General features: G+C 38.5%; 2 long non-coding RNA genes across 2 annotated transcripts in view; both read right to left on the bottom strand.

Annotated features, from left to right (window-relative positions):
* The window catches only part of LOC143145673 (uncharacterized), a 36,666-nt gene extending 27,205 nt beyond the window's left edge, over positions 1–9,461 (bottom strand). Inside the window, exon 1 of the long non-coding RNA XR_012991749.1 lies at positions 9,311–9,461. This is a non-coding gene — a long non-coding RNA (uncharacterized LOC143145673). The remainder of the gene's footprint in view (positions 1–9,310) is intronic.
* LOC143146124 (uncharacterized) overlaps positions 9,360–14,936 on the bottom strand; it is a 277,891-nt gene continuing 272,314 nt past the window's right edge. The window contains exon 4 of the long non-coding RNA XR_012991840.1: positions 9,360–9,493. This is a non-coding gene — a long non-coding RNA (uncharacterized LOC143146124). The remainder of the gene's footprint in view (positions 9,494–14,936) is intronic.

Below are 14,936 nucleotides of genomic sequence, written 5' to 3'. Positions count from 1 at the left end.
GCACGGAATACGTCAGAAAAATTTCACGATATCCTTTTAGAGCATCCTGTTCAACCCATTGTCTTACGATTTTTTTTAACGACTGTGTGTACCCGAGTTAATTAGTAATAAGAAATTTTATAACATTCATTTTTATTGGTCGTATTACGCATAGAATGCAACGTAAAAACGCAAGAGACTTCGTGTTCGAGCAAGTGTATCGTTGCGTTAGCTGAGATTACGTCATTATCGGGTTACATGAAACAATTTCTGTATAAAGTGTCATGGATTTCCACGTTTCAAATGTCTCGGTGTATCTTTTACTGTTTACAAAGATAATAGAAAAACGATTACCGTGACTCGTACAAGTTCGTCCTTGTCTGGAACTTTACACGAGGGTCTAATGACCGAGAAATTGTACAGTTCTAATTCTTTCGAGATACAAAACTGTGAAATATCGAAAAAGAGGGAATTTATTACGTTACATGGACTGTAACTGAAATAGGTGGGCAAACTTTTGGAGCGTATTCTACTCGCCTTAAGGATGAAAAATGGTCATATAAACATGAGTCTGGGAATCCTTCCTTTCCGAGATATAAACACCTTTTGTTTACGACGAGATTTGGCAAAACTGAATATTGTAATAAATATAGTCCGAACAATCGTAATGTATTTAATGTAAACCTTTGGATCTCTTCTCGGTGCACAGGAGTAAATAAATTGTACAAAAAGGAGAAACCGTGATTAGGAAAATATGAAAGAATGTGAATTGTTAGCAATTATTCAAATACGTGAAATGAAAGGGTGTAAAATCTGAAATCATGTTTTGTATATTGAAAAGAATCCAAACGTTTATGTTAAATAAACTATTGTATATTCGTTTCTCCATATTTGTTATAATATTTAATTTACACTTAAAAACTTGACAAAAATGACAATCGAATTTAGAGTTAAAAGTAAACAATAATATTACTAATTTCCGGGTGAGTCGGTTCGATGTTGGTCGTCATTGTACGACGTAGTAACTATGAAACTTATCAATCTTTATCTAAGTGTTTTAGAGATTAAGATAGTGTTTATCAAGATGGCAAATTATTGTAACATCAAGTGGGTAGATATCTCTGGTACGCGTATGAGCGTGGTAATCGAGACTGCAGGGCAGCTCAGTGTCACAATCGAGATACATTATTTCTTTTCTTTTTTTAAATAAAAATTTAAAGGAACTGGATCGTTCTTATTGAGTACGATAAATTGGGGATCGAACAGGAAGTAATTACACACGACGAAGAAACTTCAAAGGAGACAGATCGGGTTATATGTGCAATATATTTTTCACAAAATTGTGAAGAGCATTATTGAGAGCGTCGATCGGCTTAGTATTAGATCTTTGACAAGTACAATTCACTCGAAAGCGGAATAAGTAAAGATTTTTATCTTCAGGTGACGTCGAACGTCGCGTGTACCATTTCACCGTGAAAGTAAATCGAATACACCAAGAGCGAGAGAGATGGAGCAACAGCAAGCGAGCCTCGCATTACACGCGCTCTACGACTAAAATTCGGTATACCTTTCATTATATTGTAATCGAACGGTGCGTTTATTTATTTATTCGCAAATTGACGAATAAAGAATAGAGCATCGTATTTGTTTCAAATTTCGCGAGTTCGTTAGTTACCTCGTCTCCATTCGTTAACATACCTAATGGAACATTAATAGAACATAATGTTGACATAATAAAAACATTGTAACACCTGAGAATATTATCAATAGATCGACGAGATTCCCCCGAGGAAAATGAGTCCAAACACGATGATATTTGGACCACTTTCAGTAACAAGTCGCTCGGCAGTTTTTCAAAAAGAAAAAAAAAAGAAAACTTTCCCACTACGTATAAATAAAAATAGTCCGAAGAAGGTCGTGTTTGGACTCATTCTCCTCGGGAAGGTTTCACCGATCCGTTTACGACACTCTGGAAGAAATACGATCGCAGGATAAACGTAAAAATGGTTCAAGCCTCGTGGTTTCGAAAATTTGCGCGTTGTCGCTCGGTGGGAACATTGGCGTAAATTTTCCCGGCGAGTTGCCGACACGATCCAATTTCCTCGTCGGATCCGGCTACGGTGACAAAACGGCGATAATTGCTCCGGAGTTTTTGGCGACGAAACCGGTCCACCGAAAGACATTCTAACGGTGGAAATCATATCTGGTTCACGAGTGGATAAACCTGGCGAGGAATTCTATTCCGACGGAAAGTTTACGCCAATGCGTGCATCATCGGAGACCGATCGCGTCTCGTCTCCCCAGGCCACGCACGGTACCCCGATTTGGATAATCCGCGGCACGAGCTCGGCTTTATAAGGCAATGGGTCAACGTCTTCTCGAAATCGTCGATTACGGTTGAAACACTCTCGCGGGTCGAGACGCGTTTATCGAACGATACGCGAAATCGAGTCCTCGATCTTCGCGAAGACGAGGGCCGCGCGAGCGCGAGCGCGTGCCCCAGAAGTCTCCCGATAGGCGCTCGCGTTCGGTCTCCCTCGTACGCGCTCGGTCTCGTTCGTTCGTTCGTTCGTTCGCTCGCTCGCTCGCAGGCTCGTTCGCGCGCTCACGTTTTTTCCGCGGGTTGATTGACGGCCGAGGAGGTCTCCGAAACGATCGACCGACGGAGTATCGATCGAACTTAAGAGCCCTCGATTGGCGTACCTGCCGACAGAGGGCATGTCGCGAAAATACAACTGCGTTATTCGCGGTCGTTGCGTTTTCACCTGACAACTGAATCGATCAAATTCGCTCCACGCCCCCCCACTCCACCCCCCGCCCCATCCACCCGCCGTGCTTCCACCCGCCTCTACCTCCCCGCTGCTCGACGCCGCTCTTCGCTCTCTTTCCGTCGACGTTTCGAGGAGAGTTCGATCGCGCCGCGACGGCGACATCGGTGCTGCGCTTCGCGTGCTTCGACCGAACGAAACGAAATTATTTTTTTTTTTTTTTTCTCTCTCTCTCTCTCTCTCTTTTTTTTTGTTTTTCCTTTTGGTTCATTTTTATCAACGTTCGCGAGGGGAACCGGGTCGAAACGATTTGTTTCGAATTTCGCGCAAAACGCGAACGAGCTTTTCCGAAATTTGGAACGCACACGCACCGCCGCCGCCCCTGAGAGTAATCGATTGCGTTTAAATTCGTTTCTGTTCAACGAACGTGGGCGCGTAAGTTTGAAGGGACTCGGGCTCGATTTTTATCACAAATATTTCGATTGAGCTTAAAGAGTAACATTTTACTATATTTACTACTGTTTACTTGTACAAACTTTACATATACTTATAAAGTCTGTATACAGTAACTATAATATTTGCAATATATGAAATTTTACGCGAATAATTCTATATAACGATTTCGATATCTATAATATCTGAATATCTATAATATCTTGTACATAAATAATTCTGTGTAATCAGTCTAGTATCTATGATATCTATAATTTTACAAAAAATAACTCTATACAATAACTCTGGTGTGTATAATATCTAACTGTACATTAACTCTTTGAAATTAATATTCTTTTTAGGTTATTCTATATGCAGATGTAACGAGCGATCGAATATTACTAAACGGTAGTTTAGAATTTAAAATCGGTGCAGACAATAGTAGACGAAATAAATATTTGTGAAATATTGGACAATGAAAAAGATACGATAACGTAGAACTAATCCACGAGTTACTTTTGTCCAGATGAAATGAGTTTTGTCCGCGGACCGATGTGACTGGAGCGCCGATGGGAATTAGCGCGAGTCAAAATGACGCGAGCGGTCATTTTAGATAGACAGAAACTTCTAGTATTAACATTTTACCAACGGTATAATACGGCAGGACAAATTGTATAATTTTAATTATTAATATCTTCGCGAAAATGAAAGAATGAACGACGACAACGTACGAATGAAAAATGACGAATGTCAGTATTTTCGAGCAACGAATTGTTTCCAACATTCGACAAAGTTACGTTCTCAACTTCGTTTTACGAATAAATTATCGATCGTTTCCATCGGGGCGTCTGAGAATTTCCCGACTAAACTGTGTCAGTGTATTCTGCGTGTGGAAGTAAGAAAAAATGTTATGCAAACGCGGGTCAGTAAATGCTTCATTAAAATCAGGAAGGGAGAGAGTAAAAGCAAATTCTGGAATCTTTGTCGCTAACTATTTACATAAGAAATTCTGCATCCTGTGTTCTTTCGTTCTGAGAACGATTGAAAGTATTGAAAAGGTTATCGCGACCAATCGTCACTTGGGAAAAATATTTTTTCGCCATTGTCGCGTTTTTACAGGTTCGCTACCGAACTAGAATAATTAATAGCAGAAACTCTGTACATGATCTTTGAAAATATTCAAAATATTATTACGGGCCTCTCGACACTCGTGCTAAGGAAAAATTGTTTAAAAATGTAAAAGATTAGTCTGCGACAAAGCACGCCATTTGTATTTTTCGTAAAACAGATCTTCAAATCGAATGAGTGAAATAAATACAATGGATCTGAAATTTTTAAAGGAGCGTGATTTTTTGTATTAATATTAATCAGTGGGAAATTAAAATCTTGGAAATTTTCGTTTTATAATATTACGAAAATATTAAATTTTCATAAAAATGAAGGAGAATTAACTGAAAATGTCCCGTTGCGAATGGTTGAAAGAACCACGTTGTTAACTGAACGAAACAGTAAGTGGAAATAAAAGAATCTGAACGTTGTATTTGGAAAAAGATAGAGTAGCAAATACAGAATAAAACGGAATAAAGAATTCCGATAAAATCATTACAGTTTGCATGAAGCGAAAGATAAATTTTGTTATATTAAAAATAATTGAAATAAGGGATATTATTTTGGTGATTCGAGCATTCATTCCTATTAAAATTAAGAATTCTCTACCACTAGGTTAGGCATGGGGCTAACCTATGCGTTACACAAAGAAGATACAAAATATACAATTTTACATTTATAATTTTACAAGTAAATACTCAAGTCACTAAAAAGACTGCTCCACTTTAAAAACTCCAAGTATAACTATTGCTCGTGAATAAAAAATAATTCTTCGATCAACTAGCGATCTATGTCTTACCTATAGAAGATATAAAATATAAAATATATTACATTAATAATGTTACAAATATATGCTCAAGTGACTAAAAAGATTACTCCACTTTAAATACTTCTTTGGAGTATCCAAATTGCTCGTGAATAAAAAATAATTCTTCGATCAACCAGCGACCTATGCTCTATCTACAGAAGATGCAAAATATAAAATATATATTACATTAATAATTTTACAAATATTCGCTCAAGTGGCTGAAAAGATTACTCCACTTTAAACATTTCTTTGAAGTATCTAAATTGCTCGTGAATACCAGCGACCTTTATCCTACCTAGAGAAGATGCAAAATATAAAATATATATTACATTAATAATTTTAGAAATATATGCTCAAGTGACTAAAAAGATTGCTCCACTTTAAATACTTCTTTGGAGTATCTAAATTGCTCGTGAATAAAAAATAATTCTTCGATCAACCAGCGACCTATGCTCTACCTATAGAAGATGCAAAATATAAAATATATATTACAATATTTTACAAATATTCGCTCAAGTAGCTGAAAAGATTACTCCACTTTAAACATTGTTTTGAAGTATCTAAATTGCTCGTGAATACCAGCGACCTTTGTCCTACCTAGAGAAGATGCAAAATATAAAATATAAAATATATATTACATTAATAATTTTACAAATATACGTTCAAGTGGCTGAAAAGATTACTCCACTTCGAATACCTCTTTCGAGTATCTAAATTGCTCGTGAATAAAAAATAATTCTTCGATCAACCAGCGACCTATGCTCTATCTATAGAAGATGCAAAATATAAAATATATATTACATTAATAATTTTACAAATATACGTTCAAGTGGCTGAAAAGATTACTCCACTTCGAATACCTCTTTCGAGTATCTAAATTGCTCGTGAATAAAAAATAATTCCTCGATCAAGCAGCGACCGCGATTTCCTAAAGTCGGTGTGCATTTCGAGTACGTGTGAACCCGGCTTGAGGCATACGGGAGGTTGACTCGCACTACTGGGCAGCTCAAGGCTGCCCGCTCGGTCGCATTCCAACTTTTCCACCAGCGCCAATTCTCTTCTCCTATGCACAGCTGCAACGTCTCTGTGTGCATATGCGGTGCAACTCGTTGCACAGGCCCGACACGCTGCCGCATCTCCTTGCTACATTATGTCGCAGTATGTAATCGACGCATGCACCACCGGGTAGATTACGTTTTCACGTGTGCACCGGTGTGCAGCAATGGGTTCGAGCGAGACGCGTTTTGTGTCGCGTCGTGTACGTTGCTTTTGAATCCTTGACGAAGAACACCGCGGAACGTACTGATACCAGTTGAGAAAAACGCAGAAAGTACTGTTACGAGCTGAGAATGTTGCTTGGAACTTCTTACGGTACTGAAACTAAATGAGATCTAAAAAGTGCGACATCTACTGGACCGGTGTTGAATTCAGACTTGGAATTTAGGTCAGGAAAATGTACGATACCCCCCAAAAGCATTTTTGTCAATTGTGAACAGTAGATCTGTACAATGAAGAAATTTGGTAAATTTTGTAAATTCTTTACACGTTTCGTCGATGGATGAAATAATGAAATGTTCAATGATGTTCAAATATCAAGGCTCGGTCGTTGTTTTAAATTCAGTGGGTTTGGTTGCAATTTGAGGTTATATTTCACGAAACAGATTAACAAAGTTCGGAGCTGATCAAATTATTAATCTTCTTATCGAGGGATGGTGTTGCAAGTCTAGGATATACCGACCATGTATAACGACGTATAGAACCTCGATACGTAGTTAGAAAAAATGGGGTCGAAGATTCCTTCACGTATCGAGATTCGCGTAATTATCGAGGTAACCGATTCAAGGACACCCTTATACTTCCGCTAAGCAACTATTTCATCCACTTATCTAGATAATGCAACTATCGGGATTATACTTATCGTGGTTCAACTGTATTTGATTATTTCGTTTTTAAATCTCGGTACTTCAATCTGCACCACAAGTCTACACTTTGCTTTTTTATATTCCGCTCCTCGTGTATTTCTTATACACTGACACCTCGGTTAACGCTACCTCGTTTAATGCGGTTTCGTTATAGCGTGCCCGTACAAACGCTCGATAAAACGATAATTCCCCGAATTCCCAGGTTTCAAGCGATGCTACGTAACGTAGTAATAATAATAAAATGCAATTAACAATAATATTATTAAATTCAATAACGTTTCGTTTGTATCTGTGTTTTCATTTATTATTGTCCACGTAAGGTTAAAATGACTCTGTTCAAGGTTTCGAACTCTAAGAACGTATCTCGGGTTGGTCTTTTATCTTGCAATCGATCGTTGCGTCCAATTGTTCTCTTCTGTTAATAAATAAATACGAATAACGCCTCCATAGTTACATATACACGAATGGAATTACTATCGTTGGAAATTGGTTCTTAACTGTCTTAAAACGACAACGACCAACCAATTGCCACGATACACGCTGTATTTAAGGTTAGGTTTAAAAGTAACCATCGACTCCATCCCAACATTATGCAATTATCCAACTACTCTCTGTTATGACACCTGCACTTTCTTCCAATTTGCATAATATAGACCAGACACGTCAAACTCATTTTATAATGTGAGTACCGCTTGCACATATGTAAATTAATTTTACACCTGTGGGCCAATTTACAATTTGCTATCATGTCCCGGACCGCTGATGCACAATTATTTTCCTACGGTGGAAAGTATTTTAAAGGCAGTATTTTGGTCGTATCAACACCAGTCATTACATGGTCGTATCTCGAGCAACCATTTTTTTTTTCGATTACACTATTTCATATCTTCAAAGTTTCAAACAAACTTTGTTTATCTTGCGTTCACGAGTTAAATCACGTTGGTACAATTTTCTTAGTACGAAAATTTTTATTCATTTTATCGTGCGTTGTGATATAATTGATACATACGTTAATCTTTAAATGCACACTGTTACACAACTGTAACATATTCGTCACGTTTATACAGACACCATTAAATATTAGCGACGCGTTCCACACCCGGTGTTAAATTTTCACAGCATATTCTTGTCAATTTTAATTTATTTCCCGGTAAATATTTACCTACTTATTACATCGACTGAAATAACTTTCTCAATTTTCGTTGCAACTTTCGCAAAAAAAAAAGAAAACTATTAGGTACTAGCTACGTGTTTCTCACCTGGTGTTGCATTTCCATAATAAATACTTGTCAATTTTAATTTATTTCCCAGCCAATATCCATCTATTTATTACAAGGAATGAAATAACGTTTTCAATTTATTTGCAACTTTCGTACGTAAAGTTCATTTCTACGCTTGAAAATTATAGCAAATTTCAACAAATTACCAAAAATTACCCTCACGGCTCGAGAGCCAACCTTAAAAGGCTCACATCGTTGCAATAATAACGAAATCCCGGAATTCGTTCAAACTCGTGTTCCATTTTCATTTATTTCCTAATTGATCCAACTTATGTTCAATTTTAATTTATTTTTGAATCGATCGAACCTATGTTCAATTTTAATTTGTTTCCTAATCGAAACTTGTGTTCAATTTTAATTTATTTCTTAACCAATCGAACCTATGTTCAATTTTAATTTCTTTCTTAACCGATCGAATCTATATTCAATTTTAATTTATTTGTTAACCGATCGAAACTATATGCAATTTTAATTTCTTTCTTAACCGATCGAACCTTTATGCAATTTTAATTTATTTCTTAACCGATCGAATCTATATTCAATTTTAATTTATTTCTTAATCGGTTCAACTTGTGTTCAATTTTAATTTCTTTCTTAACCGATTTAACCTATATTCAATTTTTATTTTTTTCTTAACCGATCGAATCTATATTCAATTTTAATTTATTTCTTAACCGATCGAATCTATATTCAATTTTAATTTCTTTCTTAACCGATCGAATCTACATTCAATTTTAATTTCTTTCTTAACCGATCGAATCTATATTCAATTTTAATTTATTTCCTAATCGGTCCAACTTGTGTTCAATGTTAATTTATTTCCTAACCGATCAAACTTGTGTTCAATGTTAATTTATTTCCTAATCGATCGAACCTACATTCAATTTTAATTCATTTCCCACAATCCACTCACCGCACCGAGTAAAGTAACATTATTAATTTCATTTTCAACAACCGGGAAGAAACCGTTCCTCCGAATTACCAAAAATTACTATCACGGCCGTCGAGAGTCACCCGTAAAAGGCCCACATCGTTGCAATAATAACGAAATCCCCGAATTCGTTCCAACTCCAGTTCCGGGGGATTGCTTCCCTCGGGATTGGCTCTTCCAGGGTGCAAGCCCACGACTCGATTTGGCTCTAGCCACGTTCCCATTGACTTTCATCGAGGCCGGTGTCCTTAACCGATCGAGGCGGCCTGAAACGAAGATTTTGATCAAGTTCGTCGTTACCGTCTAGTCGTACACATCCGTACGGGCATATGCACACACCTGCGCGCGATTATACTCATCCCTGCTACATTATATCGCGCCGTATATATTCCCTGACGCGTGTCTGGGTGGATTAAATGCGCGCGCGTACTCTCTCTCTCTCTCTCTGTCTCTGTTTCTCTCTGTGCGAACACGGATACATCGGTGGGAGTATGCACGCGTTCGTACACACACACACACGCACACAATCACCGTGTTACATTATGTACGTGTATATCCATGGACGTATGCCTTTGGATGGATTATATGTACGTGGTGTGCGTGGATACTCGCATGTGGGAACAGGGACACGAGGTTGGTGTATATGCTCGTGCATATTCATGCCCTCTGTATCGGATCATGTCGTGGGTAATGTGTTTCTTGCGGATTCTCAAAGAAGTTGATGCGCTGTGTTTGCGAATTCGATCCTCCGCCGCGATTATTGCGATCCTTACGTTGTCCCTTTTGCGCGACTTTCGTATCACCCATCGTTTTCGAACTGTTTAATTACCACCGCTAGTCGCTATAATTGTGCTTTTTGCGCGGGATTTCATCTCTTCGATTCAACTTCGAGATTCAACTTTCGATATGGAGAAACGATATCGTGACGTTTCTGAAACGGTTCGATCGACGATGGAAACAATGTTCGGTGAAACTTTGAAATAATTCTTGCAACTGGTCTCACGTTTCAGTTTTGTTATTTATTAATAATATTCGTCGAAAGAGGAATTTAAAACGGTTCGATTTGAAATACTAGGACCGATCGAAAGCTGAGACGTTCTTTTGCTCGTGTTTTCACGTCCAGTTTTTACTCGTTTTTCGTACGATATACGGTACCTTATTAACTGCAACCCCGATAATTGCACGAGCACCTCCTTTGCTGCGCTACGCTGACAAGTGGAAGGGATGGTCACTTAGCAACGAGTGAGAGTAGAGTTGGAAATAACAGGTAGTAGTAACCACAGGTAATAGACGCATATTGAGAAGTAGAGCTCTTTATTGGATTGGTTACCTCGATAATTGCATGAATTCCGATACTCGGAGGAATTTTCAGCCTCATTTTCCTGCAATTATCGAGGTTGTACGGTGCAGTATGCGGTACGCGTGATATAAATGAAAAATTCCTTTCGAAAAGAACCAATCCAAAATTGTGGAGAAAATGTTGGAAAATTTGTCACCCACTTGACTAAAATTTCAATTACTTCTCGCAGTGCTATAGTATCGTACTATCGTTTATACTACTTGTAGTTTCTATCGTGATGTTATCAACGCGAATCATCAATGTCTATTCAACTTTTGATATTTATTGTAAACGATATTGATGACTATAGAGAATAATATTCCACTACATTTTCAAATTGTAACATCGAAATATTCGAATTTCAATATTTATTTTTCAAATATTTTTTTTTCTCTATTAATGAACGAACTTGCAGAAATATTACAATTTTTGTTCGAATTATTTTTCAGTACCGTTTGTAAATTAAAAAGTTCTACAGTGGCGAATGAATCGGGATGGATCCAGTGTATGGGATGGTTTCTCTCCTAATGTCGAAAATTAACAATGGCGGAATACCGTGTGGTTTTTAGGTTAGATCGATGAACATTTACGCGAAGTTTCATCAAAATTGGCGGCTGACAGTTGGCGATGTTCCCTTGTGAGATGTGTACTCCATAAACACCCTGGGCCATCTATACAGTTGGCTACGCGTCAAAACTAATTACATTGCGATGTAAATTGTGCCTAAGACTGCTCGGTGTGCATTTTGTCACAATCTATTGTAGGAATGTAATTTGGTAGATTTTAATAAGAGAGAGTAGCCGAAATCGTGTCATTTTCAATATTTTACGTTCTATTTATTATTCGACGCTAATTTCTTCACGAATTACTATTACTGAATATGGTAGCTGGATGTTAAACACTCAAACATTTTGACTCTGCTCGTCGCCCATTTCACGCGACACTCGACTGTCGTCTTATCGCTATAATGTAAACAATGACGAATCGACGCTTACGAGATGTGAAGTATGTCAGAGAATAATTTGTAAAACCCATACAGTAAAGAAGAATATTACGTGTACAAGGTATGTTGATCATGTGTGACATGCACATGTATATACGAGAGTATAATTACACTGTACGCATACGTGTGCATATTTTTCTATTATTATTGTCGAATAAGATATTAAGATATGAGGAAATAAATCGAAAAAAATAATAACAGCGATTTAAGACACTTAATACCGTGTGATTAATTTTTCCTCGATATGTAGCAAAGTACAATCATATTTTAATTTTTGTAACGATTAATTTTTTAAGTTAAGTAACGCAGACATAGAATTTAACGAACGTATGAATTTATTATGAGTTCTGAACAATCCTCTATGGTTCTTAAATCCTATTGGTACCATTTAGGAAACTTTATGATGGTAATGTTGATTAGAGTTTTTTAATAAATATGATATATATAAAATGGATGTGAAATACACTTAATCTTGGAAAAATTTAAAAATATTGACTAAAGCTGTATCCTCAGATTCTAATAATCCATTAATGTGAATAAGTCAAAAGTTACATAAGACATTTCTAATTTTTGTTAATATCTATAGTTTTTATTCAACGAAACATCAACTATTTTGTTTTTATTTCTTGATACTCATACATATATATTTTGTTACATACCGTTTACATTTATAAATTACAAATAATTTATTACAATCGCGTATGTCACCGTATGTACAGATATTTCGAAGGAACGAATATTATTGAAAAAGAGAAAAAAATATTGAATACGTCTTGACTCGGACACCGTTACACGAAAAAGAAATGTTCGATACTGTGAATCTCGTTTACCAACTGTCGCGACGTTAAACAAATCGGTTTGTCTGCATCAAATTAATGATACAGTACCGGTACAACGTATGTATTGAATGTTGACACAATGACCGACAGATGAATATAATGCAACGAAACAACCGATGAAACAAACTGAATGTGCAAATGGTTCAAACGGAGTGTACGTTTGTTTAAATATGTTGGTTTGTTTGCTTTGCGGTTTGACCGGTGAATGTACGGTTAGTTCGAGTGTTGGATGAATTCTGTCGGTGGAGTGAGATTGCATCCTTAAAGTTAACAATAGCTGTGTTTCATTGGTTGTACGTTACATCTCTGGGAGATGTTTTGTACCGTCATTGGTAAATTCGTGTCGCGAGAGTCAAATGGATATAGTTTTCGGTGAGGCGAAGTTGTCGATTTCCCGATGAATATTGTTCGGAAAATTTGGAAACCTGCTCGTGAAAATTAATGACAAAAGTTGACCGTAAATCGACCCAAACTCTCTAGCTTATGACTGTCCAAAAAGTTCACGAGAAGATGGCAGTGAAAATTCTTTCTAAGTTCAAAAGTTTCTCGAATGTTTAGTTTGATTTACAACAAGATACATGGAATTAAAAGTGGATCAAGTGCAAGTGTATTCGGTGAATTTACAAAATTGGTTCCCTCGAGCATCTTGTACAAATTTTTATTTGTTTTTTTTCAGAATAGATCACTTTACATCCGACAATACTGTAATACCCGCTTTCAAGTGACAAGATGGAGTCTTGAATACGAGGTAAGTAGGAAAGTAAATGGAATGGATATATGGACAGTAAGTGTCGTTAAGACAGGCTAGAAAATGCAAGCACTGGTGAGAATTATTCTGTTTCTTGTATCCGGGGCGACAGTTGGGTCTTGAAAGCGGGGAACTTTTGTAAGTTCGGATTTAACGTTTGGATAACCGCACTCTTGCTTTTCATAAGTATAATTTCGAAGTCTGTTTCTATAGGGATGATGACAAGTAAAGAAAATTATTCGTCTTTTATTCAAAATACAATCTAAAGTTCCAACGTTGAACAAAAACTGCTCTTCCGGGTGATATACAACTTCGAAGCTCGTTTTTCATCTGGGAGAGGATCATCATACGGATGCTGGTAAATAAAGGGGTTCTTCGTTTAAAATCCGTTCCAGAATTTTAATTTTCGGCCAATTTACTCTTCCAGGTGATATACATACGTAAAAGCACTTGAATCAAATTTTACCTCCCCGCATTTTTGTTCAAATGCCCACTTGGGGGTTAGATATCATTCTCCTAGAGTTACGTTCACCGAAATTAATTCGATTCGCTGCTTCTAATCTTTTTTTCATAAAATCTTCCTAACCCCTTCCACACTACTTAACGCTTCCACAACCCCTTGGAATACAGTCAAAAGATTACTACATCTTACTCCTAACCTAATCCAGTCCCAACGTGCAACAATGGTAATCCATTAGACCCTAATACTGTCCCTAAAATGGTAAATTTTGTCGTTGAATGCGAAAGCACCAAATCGGATTCGATGCTTTCGCAAAAAAAAGAAAAAAAAAAGGAAAAAATTACCAGGAACGCGTCAACGCCGACGCGAGTCATAAATAAACATAAACAGTACAGAGGAGGGGTGGAGGGGGTGAGTGGGAGCGATGATTCCGTTACTCGAATCCGGTGCAAAAACCACGCCACTCGAAAGCGGGAATCGCTGCAATACCTCTCGCGGGACACCGTGTGCAGTCTGTCCATAAAACTACTCGAAACACCGATATCGTCAAACTGCCTTTGGATTCCCCTACCCCTCGGCCCCTCCCCCGCCCCCTCCTCCATCACACGCGCAACCGCGTTAACGCGCGGAACAAACACAAGCGATCCGGCATCGTTACACGATGTCACACTCCCGCACACCCACGCGGATGCAGGCCACGGTGGATTGTATTATGTGCCGAATACATGCGCACGCGTACACGTACACGTGCACACACACACCCGTAACCAAGGTGAGAGAGTGCACGTGAGCGCGCGGAGGACTCACGTACGCGCGAAATGAGGAGCTAAAAGTCCGGCCGCTCTCGACCGCTCTCATCAGCAGCTGTCGCCTCTACTTGTTGAATCTGCTTTTCCTCGTCCTCATCCTCCTCCTCCTCCTCCTCCTCCTCTACCTCCGCCCCCCTCCAGTCCCACCTCACCCGGCCACGGGGTACCGGCCCCGACCGCCACCCTCGTCACCGTCCCCCTCTAACTCCCCGTTCGCTCCCCCCGACATTCAACTGTCCGTTGTTTTGCTTTTCGTACGCCCACGCTCTTTGTTTCTTTTTTCCACGCGGCGATCGACGCGCGAGTATCACCTCGGCGCAACCGTCGCGTCGGGCGGTGCTCTCTCGCGTCCATCGGGGATCTCGTAAGCTGGATCTCGATGGCGTTTCGCCGAGACGCGATCGATCCTCGCGTCTCGGGGACTACCCCCTCCCCCTCTCCCCCACTTCGCTTCGCTTCGGTACGTTCCTTCGTGTAGTGTCGTCTTCGAACGAACGAGCCGCGGGGAAGT

This window comes from Ptiloglossa arizonensis, chromosome 4 (assembly GCF_051014685.1).
Source record: "Ptiloglossa arizonensis isolate GNS036 chromosome 4, iyPtiAriz1_principal, whole genome shotgun sequence".
In the NCBI taxonomy this organism is placed as follows: Eukaryota; Metazoa; Arthropoda; class Insecta; order Hymenoptera; family Colletidae; genus Ptiloglossa; species Ptiloglossa arizonensis.
This window is presented reverse-complemented; position numbering and strand designations above follow the sequence as displayed.